This window comes from Pan paniscus, chromosome 14 (assembly GCF_029289425.2).
Source record: "Pan paniscus chromosome 14, NHGRI_mPanPan1-v2.0_pri, whole genome shotgun sequence".
Taxonomy (NCBI): domain Eukaryota; kingdom Metazoa; phylum Chordata; class Mammalia; order Primates; family Hominidae; genus Pan; species Pan paniscus.
Window position 1 is genome coordinate 18,797,088 of NC_073263.2, and position 21,399 is coordinate 18,818,486.

General features: G+C 53.4%; 1 pseudogene; it reads right to left on the reverse strand.

The window, feature by feature from the left end:
- Positions 1-750: 750 nt before the first annotated feature.
- Positions 751-20,862, reverse strand: LOC100986878 (sphingomyelin phosphodiesterase 4-like; annotated as a pseudogene).
- Positions 20,863-21,399: the final 537 nt, after the last annotated feature.

Below are 21,399 nucleotides of genomic sequence, written 5' to 3' on the forward strand. Positions count from 1 at the left end.
AAGCACCGAGCGGGGCAGGTGCCAGTTCTGCAGTGCCTGCAGCCTCTTCTGCTGCTTGGCAAAGTTGTTCTTCAGGGTCCGCACAGTGCAGGCAGGGTGGCACGTGCTGCCACAGGCGTGGGGCTCAGAAGTAGGCTGGAGGCGGGTAGAGGGACTGTCACCTTGAGCATCCCCAGGACTGGAGTGTGCTGGGAGTAGGGCCTGTATGGCCCTCACCGGGACCCAGTGAGGCCACGGCCTGCTCTGCTTCTGCGCTGCCACCCCTCCTTCCCCACTCCCTCCCTGGGGCCCAGGCTGCAGGGCTGCCCCTGTCCCCATGCCAGTGGGACTCGCCATTTCTTGGAGAGACTCTTGGTGGAGACCTTGGGGAACTGCATGGTTTCCTGGTCCCTCGGTGAAGGAATAGTCAGCAGTGAGCCCCAAACATGCCCCAGGGATGAGGTGGGGGTGACCAGACACTCACCTGGGAGAGCTAGACCCAGCCACCTCTGGGGCCACCGGGGCCTCTGGCCCTTTTGCAGGAGGGACTTGAGTTACTGCAGCTGAAAGACAGGGACATCAGCATGGTGGGGCCCACGGCAGCGCCAGGCTGCCCAGGGCCATCCCCACCACCCAGGGCCTCACCTCTTGGGCCTGCAAGATGTTGACATTTCACTCTGACATTTCACAGCTGGCAGATGAGCACACAGTGCTGAAGTGTGGTGGGCTTTTGCAGGTGTGGGGGCAGGGTCATTGGGGGGTGTGCTCCCATCACCTCCCAAGCCCAAGGGTGGGGCTGTATAGCAGATCCCCCCAGCCTTCTCTGAAGACAGTGGCCAACACCATCAGGGCTGCTGCAGCTTCTCCACTCAGCAGCCTCACAGCTGAAGCATAGAGGACATAGACCAGGGCAAGCAGCAGTGGCAGGGAGGGCCCAACTCAGAACAGAGAGGCCTCAAAGAAGGCCAGCAGCAGCCAAAGCGGAATCTGGTAGCTACCCAGGAGGCACAGGCTGAGCCTGGGGCCATGGGCATGGCCGGCTGCCTGCCTCTGCCCATGAGGCTTAGCAGGTGCCTGCTGGCCAGCACAGGCTCATGAAATGATAAGAGACAGAAGCTGCCAAGGAAGTCGTCCCAGGAACACAGAGCTGACTGCCATCTGGCCTGCAAAATGATGCACAGACAAAGGTAGGGGGGCGTGGGGTGGTGGCACCACAGGCCTCAGGACAGCAGCGCCCCACCCCCACAGGCCACCTTGGGCAGGAGCATGGAGAACCCTCTCTGAAGAGGCCAGGTTGACCCCCCTTTGACCCTCCTGCCCACTCACTCTGTGGTTGATGGCAGACGACCACTGGAAGAGCACACAGATCAAGCTGGTAATCTCGTAGCTCCAGATGGACTGCAGCTCTGGGTCCCCTGGTACTCAATGTCAAACCTTCACAGTGCATTGATGATCTAGAAACCCAGGCCACAGGGACAGGTCAGAAAATGGCCTGTACACAACTCAGAGGAGCGGAGCTGCATATGCTCATGGGGGAGGAAGGAGCTGGGGACAGGTCAGGACCCAGCCCACGCACCTCTGGGACAGGGGCCTCTCACCTGGTACTGACCCAGCGGCATGAGGATGAGTCCATCCTCACCCACGGTGCAGTCGAGGAGCTGCTGCTTTTCATTCTCATCCTGGGTGGTGCCCAAGGCAAGTGTGAATTGTGTGAGCTGTGCTTCACTGAGTTGCCAGAAAGAAGCGCCTCTGCCCTCAGCATCAAGGAGAAGGGTGGGGACTGGTCTTCACCCCGCCGGCCTCTTAACAGTGGCAACAAGGGGACACAGACTTGACACTCAGTCTGGGCCTGCCTCCCACAACACTGGCTCCATCTCATGGGGCCTGGAACTGGTACTTGGGCTGACCACAGGCTGAGTGAGGGGGAGTGGATCCTTTGAAGAAGGGGACGCTGATGGCTGTGGGGCAGGCCCCATAGTTTGTACTGGGAATATCTGGTGCAGGTACTCCAGGGCCGCCTCCAGGTACTTGTCTGTCTTCTGGACACTGTCCCGCCCCATCTTGTCCAGGTCGTTGGCTGGGTAGGAGCCGTTGGTGTTCGTGGGGGCCAAAGCCCAGCCACAACAGGAAGGAGCAGCCAGGGGGCTCTCCACACACTGGTCTGAGATGGACATAAGGATCAAGCAGGGGATGAGGGGAAGGCAGCCACTGCTCTGCTCTGTGCTGGTGAGGCTCAAGGGATAGTTTGGGAGTCACTGAACATATGTCTGGGCCAGAAGGGAGAGGGGACAGGGCAGGATGGGTCACCCACTGCTTCCATAAGATACCAATTCTAGGTCTGGCAAAGTGGAGCCTAGGAAGGGCTGGTCTGTGCTCCACAAAGCAGGGCCTGGGAGAGGAACCCAGGAGGCCACCGGGGCCAGGGCCAGGCTGACTCCAGCACAGGCCGCTGGCTTGGCCTCCAACCACTGGAGCAACATCAATTTTGGGGAGCCAGTGGCATGGCTGTGAGGAGAGGGGCCGAGGCTCACCATTTCTCCAGTGCACACCGGGACTGGGAGTCGCTGCCTGGAGCCTGCTTGTCAGGCACATACCGCCATGGCTGCAGGTAGCTCAGCCACATTTCCAGGACCTGTGGGAGGAGATGTGAGCTGAGGGCCCAGTGGCTGGGGGCCAAATCCTTCATTACTCTGGAGTCCAGGTCCCAGGCAGCAGCTGGGTGGGAGTGGCTCTTCCCACGTCCCCCAGAGGGCGCAAGAGAGACTCACACAGCCCTGTGAGGTTTGGCTCTCTTGCTGGCCCTTCAGAAGCCAGGGCCATGGGTGGGCTTTCCCAGCCCAGGGGGCCCAGTGCTCCCTGGTCGGGTAAGGGTAGGAACCTGCCTGGCACCACACAGGTGGGACAGGGCAGGGGTTTCCTGTACCTGAGGGTTGGCTTTGGAAACTGAAACAGAACCATGTGGCCCTCCAAGGGTCCCCTCCTTTCCACGAGCTCCCTCCTCTCCAAGGGCCCCCTCCTCTCCAAGGCCTCACGACTACACTTGTTCTCCTCCTCATCCACCCCAGCGGACCTCCCTCATTAGGGTACACAAGACACAGGCACACGTGTGACGGAGCCAGTACAGCTCTGAATGATGCAGCCAGTGGGCAGTGGCCAAAGCAATGCTGCAGGAAGAGGTAGAGTTTCTGCTGGACGAATCTTGGGACAGCGGCCCTGCAGGGAATAGGGTGGGTCACCTGCTGCTTACCCGGTAAGGAGGCCCTGCTCATAGATGAGTCCAGAGCTCATCAACAAGGGTTGGATCTGCTGGGGGAGAGCACCATGCACCTCCGAGAGGTAAGAGCTGGCCTTAGCCCAATTCCTCAGAGGAAGAAACCAAGGTTCAGAGAGGTCAGGGAACATCCCAAGAACACACAGCACGCAGGCGGGCGAGCCAGTGCATCTCCTGCACACACCTCACCTCAGTCCCACGCAAATAGCCCACTCTGCTGGCCCTGGTGGGCCTGGGAGTCAGGGTCATCCCAGCCCTTCTCCAGACAGGGGTGGGCGGGGAGCAAGAGATGGCAGCACGGTGGGGCCTCTCTGGCCAGTCTGGAGACAGGCTCTGGGAGCCAGAGATCAGCTGGCAGCCTCGCTGGGCCACCTGGACAGGGTGTAAAAGCACCTGTCTAGCTCTCCAGAGGCCTCACATGCTCTGTGAGCAGGAAGGGACTCCCCTAACCCTGCCCCCCACCATGCCCTGGGGTGAGGTCCCTGTGGGCGACACCTGAGGAGGGGTAAGAGAAGGAGACAGCAGCTGCGGAAGCTGCAAGGGCCACCATTTCAACTCCTCCAGGCGGCTGGTGGAGTGGGAGTGGGAGGAGAGCGAGGCCTGCTCTGGCTTCAGGCTTCAGGCTGTTGGCAAATGCCTGCAGGTGCTTCCGCAGCAGGCACACCACCAGCACGTGCTCCCCAGTGGGCCTGAACCACTGCTAGGTGGAGGAGGAAGGGTCAGGGATGGGAAGGGCTGTGGCAACCACAGCACTTGGCCTCCAGGTCTGACCACATCCTGCCCTAGGCCATTTGCTTTACTTCCCCACCAGAGGCACGAGCCAGGCCGGGAGTGGGGCCACTGTGTCCTGGGACACCACTGTGCCTGGCACCCAGCACATCTACCTTGCACTGCTTGGTCTAAACTGCAACCAGCTCGTGGTAGGGAAGCACTTGGCCCAGCAACCACACAGCCCACGCTGGGCAGGGCTCTCTAGGACAGACACATCTGCAGGGGGACTCCCAGCCCTGACCCCTCACCTGCCTACTGCTGCGCACCCACAGTGAGTGGCGCAGGATAGGGTTTACCAGACTGTGCCCTTGGGCACTGCTTGATCCTCAGGGCAGGAGAAGGCCCGTGTCACCCCCAAACTCTGGATCTAGAGTCTCCCACCGGCCTCCCAAGTGTGTACAGAAAGCACATGGAACCCAGGTGTGGTGCCTCAGACCTGGAATTCCAGCACTTTGGGAGGCTGAGGCAGGAAGATCCCTAAGGCCGGGAGTTTGAGATTAGCCTGGGCAACACAGGGAGACCCCGTCTCCATGAAAGATTTTTAAAAGTCAGCTGGGTGTGGTGGTGCACACCTATAGCCGTAGTGACTCGGGAGGCAGGGGTGGGAGGATCACTTGAGCCCAGGAGTTCAAGGGTGTGGTAAGCTGGGATCATGTCACTGCACTCCAGCCTGGGTGACACAGTAAAACCCTGTTCAGAAAGTAAGAACCCCATGGCTTTGCTTTCCTCCCTAATTTCTTCCACCTCCTCTACATCCTGGACACAGCCAGATGAGGGCTCAGCCCAGGAGAAGCTCCAGGCATCACTTCCTCTGTTGCCCATGGACCTGTGGTCAGGAAGGCCCCCAAGACAAGAGCACGGTCAAGTTAAGCCAGACTTTTGATTTGCAACACAAGCAGGATCCTGGAGACCTAACCTGAGAGGAAAGTCTTTTTGCTGGCTGTGGGCTTCCTCTGGTTGCTCAGCATTGGGAGGACAGGTCAAAGCATCAAGTGGATGAGGGCATGGGAATGGGGGCACTGAGGGCAGGACCCCGAGTCTGAGTGGACATGCTCGCCTCTCCATGCTTGCCCCCCAGCCCTTTGGGCCTCCACACATCTGTGCTGCTGAGGCTGGTGCAGGGCATGGCCTCCAGGTATATCCTGGGATGCTGCAGACCCCACAGGGGCCGCTGCCCATATCAAAATCCACTCAAGTATCCATCAGGAAAATGTCCCACAGGTCCAGGTGACACCCCACAGATAGTGGCTGAGTCTGAGGATCGAGTTATGGGGTGAGGGCTATTTTTTTCTTTCTTGAGACAAGCTCTCACTCTGTCTCCCAGGCTGGAACGCAGTAGCGTGATCTCAGCTCACCATAGCCTCTGCCTCCTGGGCTCAAGGGATCCTTCCACCTCAGCCTTCTGAGTACCTGGGACCACAGGTACACACCACCACACCTGGTTAATTTTTGTATTATTTTTTGGAGACACGGGGGTCTTGTCATGTTGCCCAGGCTAGTCTCAAACTCCTGAGCTCAAGCAATCTGCCTGCCTACCCCTCCCAAAGTGCTGGGATTACAGGCGTGGGCCACTGTGCCCAGCTATTTACTTGTATTTATCTGTACTGTTAGGCCTTTGGGCAATAAATTTGAGTTGTTTTGGAAGGAAGGCCTAGGCATGGTGGCTCATGCCTGTAATCCCAGCACTTTGGGAGGCTGAGGCAGGCAGATCACTTGAGGTCAGGAGTTTGAGACCAGTCTGGCCAACATGGTGAAACCCCATCTCTACTAAAAATACAAAAATTAGCCAGGCATGCTGGCATGCACATGTGATCCCAGCTACTAAGGAGGCTAAGGCAGGTTAACTGCTTGAACCCAGGAGGTGGAGGCTGCAGTAAGCCAAGATCATGTCACTGCACTCCAGCCTGGACAACAGAGGGTGACTCCATCTCAAAAAACAAGAAAGGAGAAAAGTATGAGATATAATACCTGTACCTATACTGCCCGACTAGAAGGGCACCAGCAGGGGGGGTCCAGGGTCCTTCTCCTCCAGTCTCAGCCCCAGCCCTCCCTCTGATCCTGACCTGGGATCCTGAGTCATGACATCCTCCTTACGGCTCAGGGAACTGGAAACCCACCTTCCCCCACTGGTGCACTCACCCCATCTCACCTGGCCCTTCCAAAGAGTCTGGAGGGCTCACTGCCCCTGCCCCCAGCAGTCACATGGAACCCTCTCACTATTTTCCAACAGGTTTGCTAAGCCAAACTTCTCCCCCAGCTTTGCAGCCCTCCTGGGCCATGTTCCCACATGGAGTCCCTGGTGACAGTTGCACCTGCTTGCTTCTTAAGGATGTGTCCTCAAAGCCACATGTTTCCCACTGGGCCCAGCCTTATAGTACCTCACCTCACTCCGTGTGGGCCTCACTAGTCTCCCCTCCCATCATAGGGTTTGCCAGATGGTTCCTGGACACTGCCCTCCCCACCTGGCCCAAGCCCTCTAGTCCCTGCTCTGCAGTGGGTCCTGCAGAATGGGGCACCCCCATGTGCTGTGACTGCCATCCCAGCCCACCAGCACTCGGGGCCCAACACGTTTTCTCATCTTGTGCTCAAATTCCCGTTCACTCATGTGCTCCTTTCCAGGTGAACGGGACAGACCCCTGGCTGCGAGCACAGCTCATCTCCCCCCACTGTCACAGATTCATTAACTCTGCCATCCTTGAAGTCCCCTACAGGTCTGAACTCCACTGACCCCAAATCCCTCCACACACTTGTCATTTCTGTCTAGACAGCCACAACCTCTATGAGGTCACCGCTTACACTCATCCATCTCTGGAGGTTGTATGAGTGGCCAGAGCTCCCCAGGTGAAGGCCGGGCCATGGCTGGGCTGTCAAGGACTGACAGCTTCTGTGGGCTATAGGGTCAAGCCCCAGGTTCTTCCTATCCCCCTGCCTCACAGGCTCTGGGTCACAGCACCTCCAGGCTGCGTGACAAGACACTTCTGAAGAAGACAGAAACCACACCACCCGGGAGTCCCAGGCCTCTGTATCTTCCCAAGTGCCAAACCCTGCAGAGTGGGGGTGAACCTGGTCACTGCAGAGGCCTGACAACTCCAGCTCTTCAAACCAGGGCCAGGCACGGGGCCCCCAACACCAGAGAGCTTGTGACACTTCCACTGGCTGGGAGCCTGGCCAGCCGGGCCATACACCTCATTCTGCCTCATAGTCACACCCCCGCCCACACCAGGCTACTCTGCAACGCCAGGGGCCAGGCCAGGCTGGAGGCTGACCCCCACCTCACCAACAACAGGGGTTTCATTCTGCCTGGAACTAAACTCTTCAGTCACCTGCGGCTGACCCCTTGCTTTGCCAGATGTGGACATGCACTCTGGGTGGGGGAAAGGAACTAAGGACCACAGCCAGTACTTGGTAGGCTGTGAAGAGCCTGGAGGCTAAGTTGGGTGGGGCTGTGGAGGGTGCTGGAGACAGTAGTGCAGAATCTCCAGCTGAGACAACCAACAGAAGCTGGAAGAGACAGAACAGCAGAGAACAAGAGGTTGGGGTGGGGAAGGGGAGAGATGGGACCAGACATGGGAGGGCAAAGTGGAGAGAGAGCACAATGAGAATGAGGCCAGAAGTGAGGAGGAGAAAACACCACAGTCAGTGACAATCCAAACAGTCCCAGCAGCCACAGGTCAGTTGCAGCACCCACCCTCCACAGTCAGGCCAGGGCTGTGGCCACACACTCATCAGCCTTGGAGGCCTGGGCAGACAGACCCTCCAGGTCACCTGGGTGGCCACTCAATGTTGCTGGGGCCTAAAGACCTCTCCAGCTCATTGTAAGGGCCCAACTCACTGCCCTTCCAGATGGGACCACTCTCCCCTGTGACTCAGGCCACACCATGTCACGTGCACATCAGAGCTCCTCAAGAGCCTAGGGCCCTCAGTGGGACATGCTGCCAGCCACCAAGACCTCAAGATCCTGAGGCTCAGAAAAGAACCAGTGGAGCATGTCCAGGAGGTGGACTCTGCCCAGAAAAGACACGTGTAATTGACGATTTCCCTGGGTTGTCTTGAGAAATTTACCAAACTGGTATAAGACATGATCAATTCCTATGTGTCTAAAACCCAATGTCCCCTCCGTGAGTGGCTCTCTGAGAACTAAGGACGAGCACATGTCCCTCAGGGCACCAGGCTCTGCCCTCCACCCTTACAGTCTGGAGGTCAGCTGAGGTGGTGTGCACATCAGTTCTGACTCTAGAAGCATCCTCTCCTACAGCACCAGGAACTCTCACTCTCCAGATAATGGTGGGTTTCCAAGGGCAGGAGCCCCCGAGGATCTGGCCAGAACCACACAAACCCAGAGGTAGCAGGAACCTGAGGCTTAGCTGGCTCCCAGCCAGGACCCTCCAACCTACACGCCCCACAGCACCGTGGCCTTCCAAAGCACCCTTTCAGCCTAGCGCAGCCAGAGGCAGCCTGGCGCACATCCTGCCCTGGCAGCACCATGCTTCCTGTCGAAGCAGTGCCTCCACTGGGGTCCACATCAGGAGAGATCAGAACACACCTGCTAGACATCAAGACACGCAGAGCAGGGTGGGAAAGAGCAGGGCAGGGAGGTGTTGCTCTCCACAGTCTTCCTCTGTGCCACACCTGGGGCTTGGGCAGGAATCTGACATACAGTTCCCCAGTGTGGTGTCTCCTTGCTTGCAGGAACACAGTGGCCTGCAGCACTGTGGCCATCCTTACTGCCCACGGGACCACCGGGGAGTAAGCACACACCCTGGACACAACCAGGGTGAGGAGAATGACCCCAGGAGCCTCACTTCCTGCATCTGGAAATAAAGGCTAGTAGGGATGGGCAGGGATTTCTGTATGGCAGGTGCAGCACAGGCCTGGGCAAGTGGCAAGGGGCCTTAGAGGACACAGACGTCCATAGTTGCCTTTCTCTGGCTCCCACCCACTGAGTTTTCTCATGTTTTTTCACCTCAATTGGAAGAGGCAAAGAGTGGATCATCTCTGAGTACTTGGTCCCGCCACTGCAAGTCATTCTGAGCAGGGCACACCCATCCCAAGGTCTGGCCAAGAGTAAGTGAATGTGGGGAAGAAGGGAAAGGCACTTGCTTTTCCCTCTGGCCCGTGAGGACACAATCTTCACAGGTGACAGCCCAGAGGAGCCTTTCTGGCTGGCCTTTGAAAGTAGGTGTGTTTCCACTCACTCAGAAGGCACAAGGAGCAGCAGGAACACAATGCAATGTAGCAGCTCCTGCCTCTGCTAGGCCAGAACCACATGCAGGAGCACTAAGTGAGCATCCCAGAGCCCCATGGGAGGAACGGGCCATGGGAGCAACCAGGCCACCAGGCACTGGCCAGGCACATGAAGCTAGTTGACTCTGGAAGCACGAAGGGCACTGTAGGCTCTTTGTGACTCAGGAGGCCCAAGATGGGGTCCTCAGCTTTTCTCCATTCTCCCATGTGATGCTGAGGGTGAGGATTTGGGGGACCCTATGCTCTGAGACAGCCTCCACACTGCAAAGCCTGGGGCCATAGAACTGGCTGCAGAGACTGTGGCAGAAGCAGATCCACAGCTCTTCCCTGAGCTTTCCCAGAGGAAAAGTCACAGGATGCTGTTCTGAAGTTTAACTCTGTCACCCACAGAGCCTTTATTCTGGAGGAAGCCCTCAAGAATTTTGTCAGTGACAAAGCCAAAGTCTCCAAAGCACACTGATGCAGACACTGTGGGCACCAGACTATGTGGCTGATGCCACCTCAGGCAGGGTCGCAGATGTGCATGAGTCAAGCTGCTCCATGGAGGGTGACCGACTGGGGATCTACCGCATTCTCACTCTGACCAGTCCAGGGGGATGTTAGCTCCATGGACAGCCACAGCAGGAGCGACCCAGGGCCTCCGCCACCTCCATGCATCTGTGAGTAGCATGCTCCCCAGAGAGGGAAGAGGGAGAGGTGAGGCAGAGGGAGAGAAGGCAGGCCAGGCCGCATGCAGGCAGGTGCCAGGCCCCACCCACCATGAGAAAGACTGCTTGTTCATGCTCTGGAGGAGGTGGGGGAGTAGGGGGGAACAGGAAAAGGAGGCTCCAGGTCACCATGGTGGTCAGGCATATGCCCCAGGCAACCACTTCATGGGAAAACACAAAGTCACTGCTGATGGTCAAGGAGGCAGATGAGAACATGGCTCCCAGAGACATCACAGCTCCCCCACACCCAGAACAAGAGCACCACAGCCTTATCTGTTCCCCTGCCAGGGAGGGGGCTCTGGAGAGTCCAGGCCTCAAGTGTCTACACGTCAGGGTGCAACGCCTCCTGCCCCCCACCCGGTATGAGAGAACTATGCCCACCTCTTGTTTGGCTTCTGAGTGAGGGGTGGGTGGTGAGTCTCTATTCCCACCATCCAGCCTGTGCAATCTCACTCAGGATAGGAAGCAGCAGGCTGAGCAGGGTCAGAAGCAGGAGGTGGGAAGAAAAACAGTGGAAACATACCTTGTCGTGAGGGGACTGCATTTTTTGTCACATCCCCAAGGAATACTGGTGAAGCCACATTTCAACAAAAACCTGCAAAAAAGCATTCACTAGTCAAATTATTCTCAACAATGGTGCCAAGACCATTCAGTGGGGAAAGGACAGTGTCTCCAACAAGAGAGCTGGGAGCACAGAATAGCCACATGCAGAACAGTAAAGCTGGGCCCTTCCTTCACACCATCACCAAAAACTAAAAGTCAGTAAGCAGCCCAAGGATAAGAACTAAAACCATAAACTCTGAGAAGAAAACATGGGAGAAAGCTTCATGACACTGGATTTGGCAATGATTAATTAGATATGATGCCCAAAGCACAGGCAACAAAAGAAAAATAGACAAGCAGGCTTCATCAAAATCACTCTTGAGTGTCAAAAGATACTACTGATAGAGTAGAAAGGCAACCAGCAGATGTGGTGGCTGACGCCTGTCATCCCAGCACTTTGAGAGGCTGCGGCAGGTAGATCACTTGAGGCCAGGAGTTCAAGATCAGCGTGGCCAACATAGTGAAAACCTGTCTCTACAAAAAACACAAAACTGAACTGGGTGTGGTAGGACACACCTATTGTCCCAGCTACTTGGGAGTCTGAGGTGGGAGGATCACTTGTTCCCAGTAGTTTGAGCTGAGATTGTGCCACTGCACCCTGGCCTGGGCAACAGAGTGAGACCCTGTCTCAAACAAAAAAAGAAAAACAGAAGCAAGTCAAGTGTCCACTGGGAGATGAATGGATACACGTAAAGTGGTACATCCACACAATGGAACACTATTCCGCCTTAAAAAGGAAGGACATTCTGACATAATCTGTAACATGGATTAATCTTGAGTCCATTACGCTGAGTGAAGCATGCTAGTCACACAAATAAGTACTGTGTTGCTGTACGTAAATACTCTAGATATGAGATCTAGGAGTCAAATCCATAGAAACAGAAAGCAGAATAGTGGTTGCCAGGGGCTGGGTGGGGAATAGTTTAATGGTTCGGTTTCTTTTTTGTTGTTAAAAGAGATGGGGTCTCACTATGTTGGCCAGGCTGGACTCAAACTTCTGGCCTTGAGCAATCCTTCCCTCCTTGGCCTCCCAAAGTGCTAGGATTACAGATGTGAGGTCCCCATGGCCGGGCCGATTCAGTTTCAGTTTTGCAAGGTGAAAAGCATTCTGGAGATGGGTTGCACAGCAACGTGAATATACTTAACACTACTGACTGTACACTTGGAAATGGGTAAGACAGTACATTTTATGTTATGTATATTTTAAAATTAAATTTTTTTCTTAAAAAGCAAAAAAAACCAGGTGTGGTGGCTCACACCTATAATCCCAGCACTTTGAGAGGCTGAGGCAGGTGGATTGCCTGAGGTTAGGAGTTCGAGATCAGCCTGGAGCAACATGGTGAAACCCTATCTCTACTAAAAATGCAAAAATTAGCTGGGCATGGCAGCGTATTGGGGGAAACAGCCCCCAATATTTCAACATAGGTTCTTTTCTATTTTCCCTAAGTGTTGGACGGTCTGAGAAATAAAGGGAAAGAGTACAAAAGAGAAATTTTAAAGCTGGGTGTCTGGGGGAGACATCATATGTCAGCAGGTTCCATGAAGTGCCCCCTCAGCTGCAAAACCAGCAAGTTTTTATTACGGATTTCAAAAGGGGAGGGAGTGTACAAATAGGGTGTGGGTCACAGAGATCACATGCTTCAAGGGCAATAAAATATCACAAGGCAGATGGGGGCAGAGTGAGATCACAGGACCAGAGTGAAATTAGAATTGCTGATGAAGTTTCATGTCCCACTGGGCACGCATTGTCATTGATAACATCTTATCAGGAGACAGGGTTTGAGAGCAGACAACCGGTCTGACTAAAATTTACTAGGCAGGAATTTCCTAATCCTAATAAGCCTGGGGGCGCTACAGGAGACTGGGGCCTATTTCATCCCTTATCTACAACCGTATAAGATAGACACTCCCAGAGCGGCCATTTTAGCGACCTCCGCCTAGGAATGCATTCTCTTTCTCAGGGCTGTTGCTTGCTGAGAAAAAGAATCCAGCGATATTTCTCCTATTTGCTTTTGTAAGAAGAGAAATATGACTGTTCTGTCCGGCCCCTCAGGCAGTCATGCCCAATGGTTATCTCCCTTGTTCCCTGAAAATCACAGCCATCCTGTTCATTTTAGATGCCCAGATTTCACATTGTTCAAACACACATGCTCTACAAACAATTTGTGCAGATAATGCAATCATCGCAGGATCCTGCGGCGACATACATCCTCAGCTTACGAAGATGATAGGATTAACAGATTAAAGACAGGCATAGGAAATTATAAGAGTATTGATTGGGGAAGTGATAAATGTCCATGATATCTTCACAATTTGTGTTCAGAGACTGCAGTAAAGACAGGCGTAAGAAATTATAAAAGTATTAATTTGGGGAACTAATAAATGTCCATGAAATCTTCACAATTTATGTTTTTCTGCCATGTCTTCAGCCGGTCCCTCCGTTCGGGGTCGCTGACTTCCCACAACAGCAGCGGGTGCCTATAATCCCAGCTACTCAGGAGGCTGAGGCAGGAGAATTACTTGAACCCAGGTGGAGGTTGCAGTGAGCCAAGATCTCACCATTGCACTCCAGCCTGGGTGACAGAGACTCCATCTAAAATAATAATAATAATAATGCTTTGGTCTGGAAAACAACAGAACCCTCCAGTTCTGTCCTGTAAGCTTGTGTCATGGTCTCCTGCCCACTTCACGGCCAGCACAGCCCACAGTCCACACACCCAAGAGCCATCTGGGCACCATGGTCCCCTCTGAACAGGAGTGATGGTTCCTACCATTCCACCCCTGGAGGAAGCTGTGAAACGGCATGGAGGCTTCAAAAAACACAGCACCCCACATACTAGGAGTTATGTACAAGGTGGGAGAAAGAATCCTATGTTATCTACATGCCAGGCTGTGAACAGTGAGGCTGAGACTACCAGGTCAGCCCTAGGATCCAGTGTCAGAAGCAGCACCTGCTGAATCTCTGAGGTGTGCCGAGAAGACACAGCCAGGACCTGAGAGACGGCCAGCACTCAGGAAGCGAGCCAGCCCATACCATCCTGAGAGGCTGGAGCCCCTCTGGTCAGACAGGGGACTCTGTCACCCACTACTCGCATCCTCTGAATCAGTTGAAGGCTTGTGGAGGCTGCACAGACACTCACCATGCAGTGTCATAAAAATGCTAGTGGGACAGGGCTTAATACCCACATGGTGGTAATCACAGGAAACATCAGCAACAAGGGAGATGGAAACCAAAACACTCTGCAACAATTACATCCACCACGGGCAAGATGAAACAACTCCTATGGACAGGGGATCCTGGGATGGAAAACACCAATGACATATAAGCTAGACGGGTGGGGCTAGATGGGTGGGCAGATTTATTTTCATGTTTTCTAAATGTCATAGCAGGAAAATACCACCAATTTAGAATCAGCCCCGGGCTGAGAGGCCGCCTCAGATGCTCCTGCACATAGCAGAAAGTGGCTGAACAGTTTCTTTTCTTTTTTTTTTTTCTTTTTTTTTTTTTTTTTGAGATGGAGTCTAGCTCTGTCACCCAAGCTAGAGTGCAGTGGTGCAATCTCAGCTCACTGCAGCCTCTGTCTCCCGGTTCAAGCAATTCTCCTGTCTCAGCCTCCTGAGTAGCTGGGACTACAGGCGGCTGCCAGCAAGCCTGGCTAATTTTTGTATTTTTAGTAGAGATAAGGTTTTCCCATGTTGGACAGGCTGGTCTCAAACTCCTGACCTCAGGTGATCCACCCGCCTCAGCCTCCCAAAGTGCTGGGATTACAGGTGTGAGCCACTGCGCCCACTGGCTGAACAGTTTCTTTTGAAACAGAAGCTGAGACCAGCTCAGCTCTCACCTGGAGCAGACTTTCTGACCTCCAGATCTCGTGAGAGGTGGGGTCTGCATTCACAGAGGTCTGATGAGAGATGTTTTGCTGCAGGAGGCTAGTGTGGTGGAGGCTGTAGGAAGCAAAGGGCATGGCTGGTGTCCTGAGGGAGACACAGAAACAGGTCCAAGTTGCAGGCTCCCACTGGCCTAGCTAGGGGCAATCTGGACATCAAAATCAATGGCAGTAGGGACCCATTACAATTTGTTCAGTAGCACAATGCTCCCCCCAAGCCCATGATCCACACTGATATCCCTCAATAAATAAATAGCAAAGAGAGAAGTCTTCCTTACCACAGAGTGACCACAGATCCACTAATCAATGTAGGAGGTATGAAGTTAGAGAACCACCATTTGGCAACCGCCCTATTAAGAGCTGATTTGGTCCAGAATCAACACTGAGGTCAGGCATGGGGGCTCACACCTGTAATCTCAGCACTTTGGGAGACCAAGGCAGGAGGATTTCTTGAGACCAGGCATTTGAGACCAGCCTGGGTGAGAGAATGAGACCCTGTCTCAAAATAAAATGTTTTTTTTTTTTTTTTCTGAGACAGGGCCTCATTCTGCTGCCCAGGCTGGAGTGCAATGATGCAATCACAGCTCACTGCAACCTCAACTGCCTAGACTTAGGCCTCCCAAGTAGCTGGGACCACAGGTGCACACCACCATGCCTGACTAATGTTTTTCTTTTTAATAGAAACAAAGCCTCTATTACTCATTACTAATTTTTTTTTTTTTGAGATAAGGTCTTGCTCTGTAGCCCAGGCTGGAGTACGGTGGCACGATCTTGACTCACTGCCACCTTTGCCTCCAGGGTGAAAGTGATCCTCCCACCTCAGCCTTCCAAGTAACTGGGATTATGGGTGCATGCCACCATGCCTGATGTAAATTTTGGGTAGAGATGGGGTTTTGCTATGTTGTCCGGGCTGGTCTCTGACTCCTGAACTCCAGTGATCCCCTACCTTGGCCTCCCAAAGTGCTGGGATTACAGGCATGAGCCATCATGCCTGGCTTCATTACTATTTAATCTGGGCACAAAGTACTTATTCTATAGGGGGCAAACCTTGCCTGACACCCTTTCTGCCCAGTGATAAAGCTAACATCACCAGCATGGGGCAAAGGGGCACTGCAGCCCTCTTGATGAGATACTTGGCAAGGACCAGATGTCCCACTGCAGTGCTACTGCCAACAAAGCCCAAGCTGATATCAGATAGCCCAAGGGGCGGCCCCAGGCCAGCCCCAGCAAATATCAGACAGCCCAAAGGGCGGCCACATGCTTTGGAGGGATCAAGATCAGGGAAGACAGAAAGGCCGAGGGACCATTCTGACTGAAGGGGACTAGAAACATCACTGCACACAGTTGGTAAGGCTGTGTTGGACCCTAGTTGGGTAATGGGCATGAATTGGGTAGCTGATAATGAACCCCGAGTGGGCTCTGATGACTAGGTGTGGCGTAGCAGCAATACTAACTTCCTGATGTGGTTATAAGCACTGTGAATATATAGGATAATGCATTCACTTCTAGGAAATACACTGAAATATTAAGAGGTCAAGGGGTGTCATATCCTGTAGCTTACTCATATTGGCTTAGGGAAGAAAAACACATACAATAGAGATGGGATAAAACAGATGCAGCAAAGTGTTAGCAATTTGGAAATCTGGGTGAAGGGTCTATGAAAGTGTCTTTTGTTTTTTGTTTTTTCCCTGAGACAAGGTCTTATTCTGTTAACGCAGGCTAGAGTGCAGTGGCACAGTCATAGCTCACTGTAACCTTGAACTCCTGGGCACAAGTGATCCTCCCACCTCAGTCTCCTGAGTAGCTGCGAGCATAATTGTGCATCACCACGCTTGGCTAATTTTATTTTTTGTAGGAACGAGGTCTCCCTATGTTGCCCATGCTGATCTCGAATTCTTGGTCTCAAGCAATCTTCCCGCCTTGGCTTCCCAAAGTGTTGAGATTACAGGCATGAGCCATCATGCTTCATCTGAAATTTCTTTTTATTATCTGTGGAAACTTTTCTGTAAGCCTGAAATTATTTCAAAATAAAAAGTTAGCTAGTTGTGGTGGCTTGCACCTGTAATCCCAGCTACTTGGGAAGCTGAGGCAGGAGAATTGCTGAGGCCAGGAGTTCAAGACCAGCTTAGGCAACACAGTGAGGCCCCCTCCTACATCTCTACAGAAAAAAAATTTTTGTTTTTTTTAAGTTAGCTGGCTGTGGTGATAGCCCGTTGTCACTGAGGTGAGAGAATGGCTTCAGTGATGATTGTGCCACTGCACTCCTGTTGTGTGTGACAGAGTAAGATCCTGTCTTTAAAAAAATTAATGGCTAGGCCAGGCGCAGTGGCTCAAGCCTATAATTCCAGCACTTTGGGAGGCTGAAGTGGGCAGATCACTTGAGGTCAGGAGTTCAAGACCAGCCTGGCCAACATGGTGAAACCCCATCTCCATTAAAAATACAAAAATTAGCTGGGGGTGGTGACAGGTGCCTGTAGTCCCAGCTACTCAGGAGGCTGAGCCAGGAGAATCACTTGAACCTGAGGCGGAGGTTGCAGTGAGCTGAGATTTTGCCCCTGCACTCCAGCCTGGGAAAGAGAGCAAGACCCTGTCTCCAAAATATACCAAAAAACAAACATAATGGCTGAGTGTGGTGGCTCATGCCCGTAACCCCTGCATTTTGGGAGGCTGAGGCAGGAGGATCACTTGAGCACATCAATTCTAGACCAGCCTGGGCAACTTAACTAGACACATCTTACAAAAAGTAAAAGCTGGGTGTGGGGGTGCAGCATGCCTATAGTATCAGCTACTTGGGATGCTGAAGTAGAAGGATCGCTTGAGCTCAGGAGGTCGACATTGTACTGCACTTCATTCAGCCAAACTAGATCAAGGTGACCAAGCTAGATCCTGTCTCAGAAAAAAAAAAAAAAGGCCAGGGCGCAGTGGCTCACTGGCTCACACCTATAATCCCAGCACTTCAGGAGGCCGAGGCGGGCAGATCAGTTGAGGTCAGGAGTTCAAGACTAGCCTGGCCAACATGGTGAAACCCTGTCTCTACTAAAAATACAAAAATTAGCTGAGGGTGGTGGCACATGCCTGTAATCTCAGCTACTCAGGAGGCTGAGGTGGGAGAATTGCTTGAACCTGGGAGACTGAGGTTGCAGTGAGCCAAGATCGTGCCATCGCACTCCAGGCTAGGCGACAGAGTGAGACTCCATCTCAAAATATATATATATATAAAATATACTTATTATATTTAATTTATATTATAGATACAATTTCTAAAAGAAAAAAGTAAAAAGACCCAAAATGTTAAAATAGGCAAAAAAAAAAAAAAAAAAAACAGGCATAAAAAAAACCACTTGGCAGCTGAATTGTGCATCTGAGAGGATGTGAATCCGCCTCACCTCCAAGTCCTCCACAGGATCAGCAACATTTCAGGGTCACTGATCACTGCCGCCACCTGGGCAGCGTCTCCTCCCTGCCACTCCCTTTCTCCCTGCCACTCTCTGGGGCAACTGTTCACATGTGTGAATTATAGGTAGAGGTTCGGCCTGGTTTGCACATGCCAGCAGATTTGGGATGGGCCAGCATCTCCAGGAAGGGACCTGCATGCAGCTTCCCTGGGAAGCCGATAGGCCAGAGAGATTGAGGAGGGTCAGAGGTGCACAGGCAGCTGCTGCTGGAGCAAGAGGTTCTCCTGGGAAGTCAGCCAGGAGGCCCTGGATTAGGGCCCACTGAGGCCCCAGCACAGCCAGACATGGGAGCCCTTGGTTCACACTCCCCACCTGTGCAGTCCGGCATCAGGCTCAGCCTGTTTGGACTGGCACAACAGGCTCCTTGGCCAGAGCCTCCCCATCAAGACCTGCTCATAACAATGAGGGCAGCTTTACCTGGGAGCTGGTGAGCGTCTGGCTTCCCTGGGCTGGAGAAGAGTGTTGGGGGCACATTGCCTTCAGTGGGCAGGAACCACAACAGGTACCTGTCCACCAAGATGAAGTAGGCCCATCTGAAGTACAGACCTGGAGGGACACAGGGAGTGGCTGGAGAACCAAGCTATTTGTTAGCGTGGGCTCTGGGCACTGCCTGGCCACCAAGCACTGGCAAGTCCAGGGAAGCCCAGGGCCACGGCCCCACCCCTCCCAGCAGGAGGCATCTCTTCCCTACCTTTTGAGTGATGAGGCTCAAGACAAAGGAGAATATGTAATACTCCAACAGATCTGACAGCAGCCTCAGGGGCAAACACACAGGGTTGCTGGGCTACCCACCAAGTGTCAAGTGCTGGGCCATCCACAGCCTCGCTACCTCAGGGCCACCAAAGGATACTCAGGACTAGATTCAGGCCAAGGTCCCCAGTGAGGGGGAACTGGACCTTGTTGTGGTACAGGGGACTGTCAGGGAGCATGCAGTCCTGGATGGACGCCTTCACAGGACCCCTGCAGAGAGATGCAGCGAGGCTGTGGGCAGGTGCTGGAACATAGTGCCTGATACGTGGTGCCCCATGCACAGCAGCCCTTTGGGAAGGCTGCTGGGGAAAAGACCCACACACAGAACCCACCTGTGGGGACAGTGCCCTGTATCTGAGCAGTGCCTGTGCAAGAGTCTTTGCTTAGAACTTCTCCTACCATCTCATAAAAAGCTGCAGACAGCAAGGGTAGCAACCCATCTCCTTTGTCTCTCCACCCCCAGAGCAAATAACTCCTCAATTTGTCCTTGGAGGACTGGAGGAGACTGCCCATCACCACAGGGCTGTGCAGTGTCCACTGTCCCGAGCACCACTCCCACCACTGTGGTTTACTTACAGGCAGGAAGGAGATGGGAAAGTCAAACTTATAGTCTTCAGCTTGAAGCTTATAAACCAACTTCATCATTGGGCCACTGAACATGAAATTGACCAAACAAACAAAAACAGGGCAAATAAACTGCAAATTATCTTGCTTTGATTGTTTCTTAAGAAATCAAGAGAGTGATTTAAAGGTGGAATCACCATGAGAAAGCACTCAGCCTCTCTCAGGTGACAAACCTATCTACCCAGGATTGAGAAACTCCATCACGATGCTGTACTCCACAGGATCCACGTGCCCCTGTAAGCAGCGGAGGTTCCAGCCAATAAGGACACCATCTAGGCTGCTGAAAATGCTCTCTACCAGCCATGGGAAGATGGTGTGCAGCTCCTCAAACAGTAGTATGTGGTGAGGCCGTGGGCAGGACCAGCACCCACTCCTGCCCTGGCTCCAGTCCTGCACCGCCTGCTGCTCAGCTCTCTCTTGAGGAGGCCACTCCCTGGCTGAGACCCATGGGATCAGCCCTGAGCCCAAAGGAACCCTGATGTGATGGTGCCAATGAGAAGAGAAGCTTTGGATTCTTCCAGTGTGGTACATGGCATACCAAGCAGTGTTGCTTTAGACTTGGGCCAGTTAAGTAAGTCAGCCTCTTAACAAAATACATTTTTTGTGTGCGATAGAAGACTAAGAAAATAAAATAAAATAAACACAATGAAGAAAACAAAAAAATAAATAAAAACATAAAATAAACAAGATACATATTTTTTGAGACAGGGTCTCAGTCTGCTGCCCTGGCTGGAGTGCAGTGGTGCAATCACGGCTTACTGCGGCCTTGATCCCAGTGTCTGGGAAGATGCGAGGCCCCAGCCAGGGTTTGAGCCTGCGGGTGGAACATGCAGCCAACCAAGTCACAGAGTGGTCAAGGCGCTCTCTCGGTCAGGACAAAGGAAAAGCTGGGGGGATGAAATGGAGGATCCAACACTGTGAATCAAGCAGGGGACACGTGCCCTGGTTAGAGCCCACGGGGCAGACACTGCCAGGCTGGAGCAGAGGAGAGCCCTAGCCAAGGCACTCCACATAGAGGGCTGTGACCCCACAGGCAAGCCTGCTACCCGGGCACATTTGTCCCCTGAAGGGTCCTCTCAGTCGGTCTTGCTAATGCTGTCAACACCCTGAGCCCAGGGAAATCCATTAAAGTAAAGCTCTGGCCCCAGTGTCCTTGCAGATCTTTCTTGGCTATCTTCACAAAAAAGAGTAAAGTAAGCAAATTACAAATCGAAGAAACTCTGAACCCGTGGTCTTTATCTGAGTGAGACTCTGGCGGTCAGAAGGAAAGTCTCAAGCATTCAGACTGTGGCAGGAACCCAGCTGTGGAATCAACAGCTAAACCCAAGAGCAAGAGGCTTGACCAGTGTTTGCAGAACACTTGGGTAGGTAGGAAACAACGTAAGAGCTTCCAAAATCAAAATCAGAAACCCGATTCCAGGACTTGATGACTGCAGTACTTCCTGCCTATCACTGTCTGGGGCAGCTCAGATGTACGGTCCAGCGTGAACACACCTGGAGGATGAGGCGGCGAGCCCCTGCTGCTGCTGCCACTGCTGGCACTATCAGGGCAGACCAGGTTTGCTGTCCAGGCCAGGTGTGAACTGGCCGTGGCTACCTTTCCCTAAATGGACCTGTGGTGTGTGTCCTTTCAAAATGTTCCCTTGGCAGTGTGCTCTCTGCATGGCTTTGCTCCTGGGACACATCCTAAAGGGTCCCCTGCACACATTGCCAAGGGCTTCTGGGGCATGACCTGTCTTTAGTGGTTCTGGGCCTCAGGACTCAAGGCTGATGCAGGGTCTCTAGCTGAAGCGGCTTTGATGGAAATGTGTAGACACCATGTTGCTCAAGGAGCATGAGTATAGTAGATGCTGCAGTTACAGGGCTCACCCATTCCTAATCATTGTGCTTTGTGTCTCCTCAGAGAGAAACACAGGCAGCACTGCCCTCGGGGGAGCACTGGCCCTGGTGGAATGCAGCGGCCGCAAAGGATCCAGCCAGAGGATGCCCCACCTGCCCAGCACTACCAGGCTGCCCAAGGGGGGCGGGCGTGGGAAGAGCCCTACACAGAGAAGCACCTAGGATAGGGCAGAGACTTGTCACATCACTGTCCCCAGCAAAGGCTACGT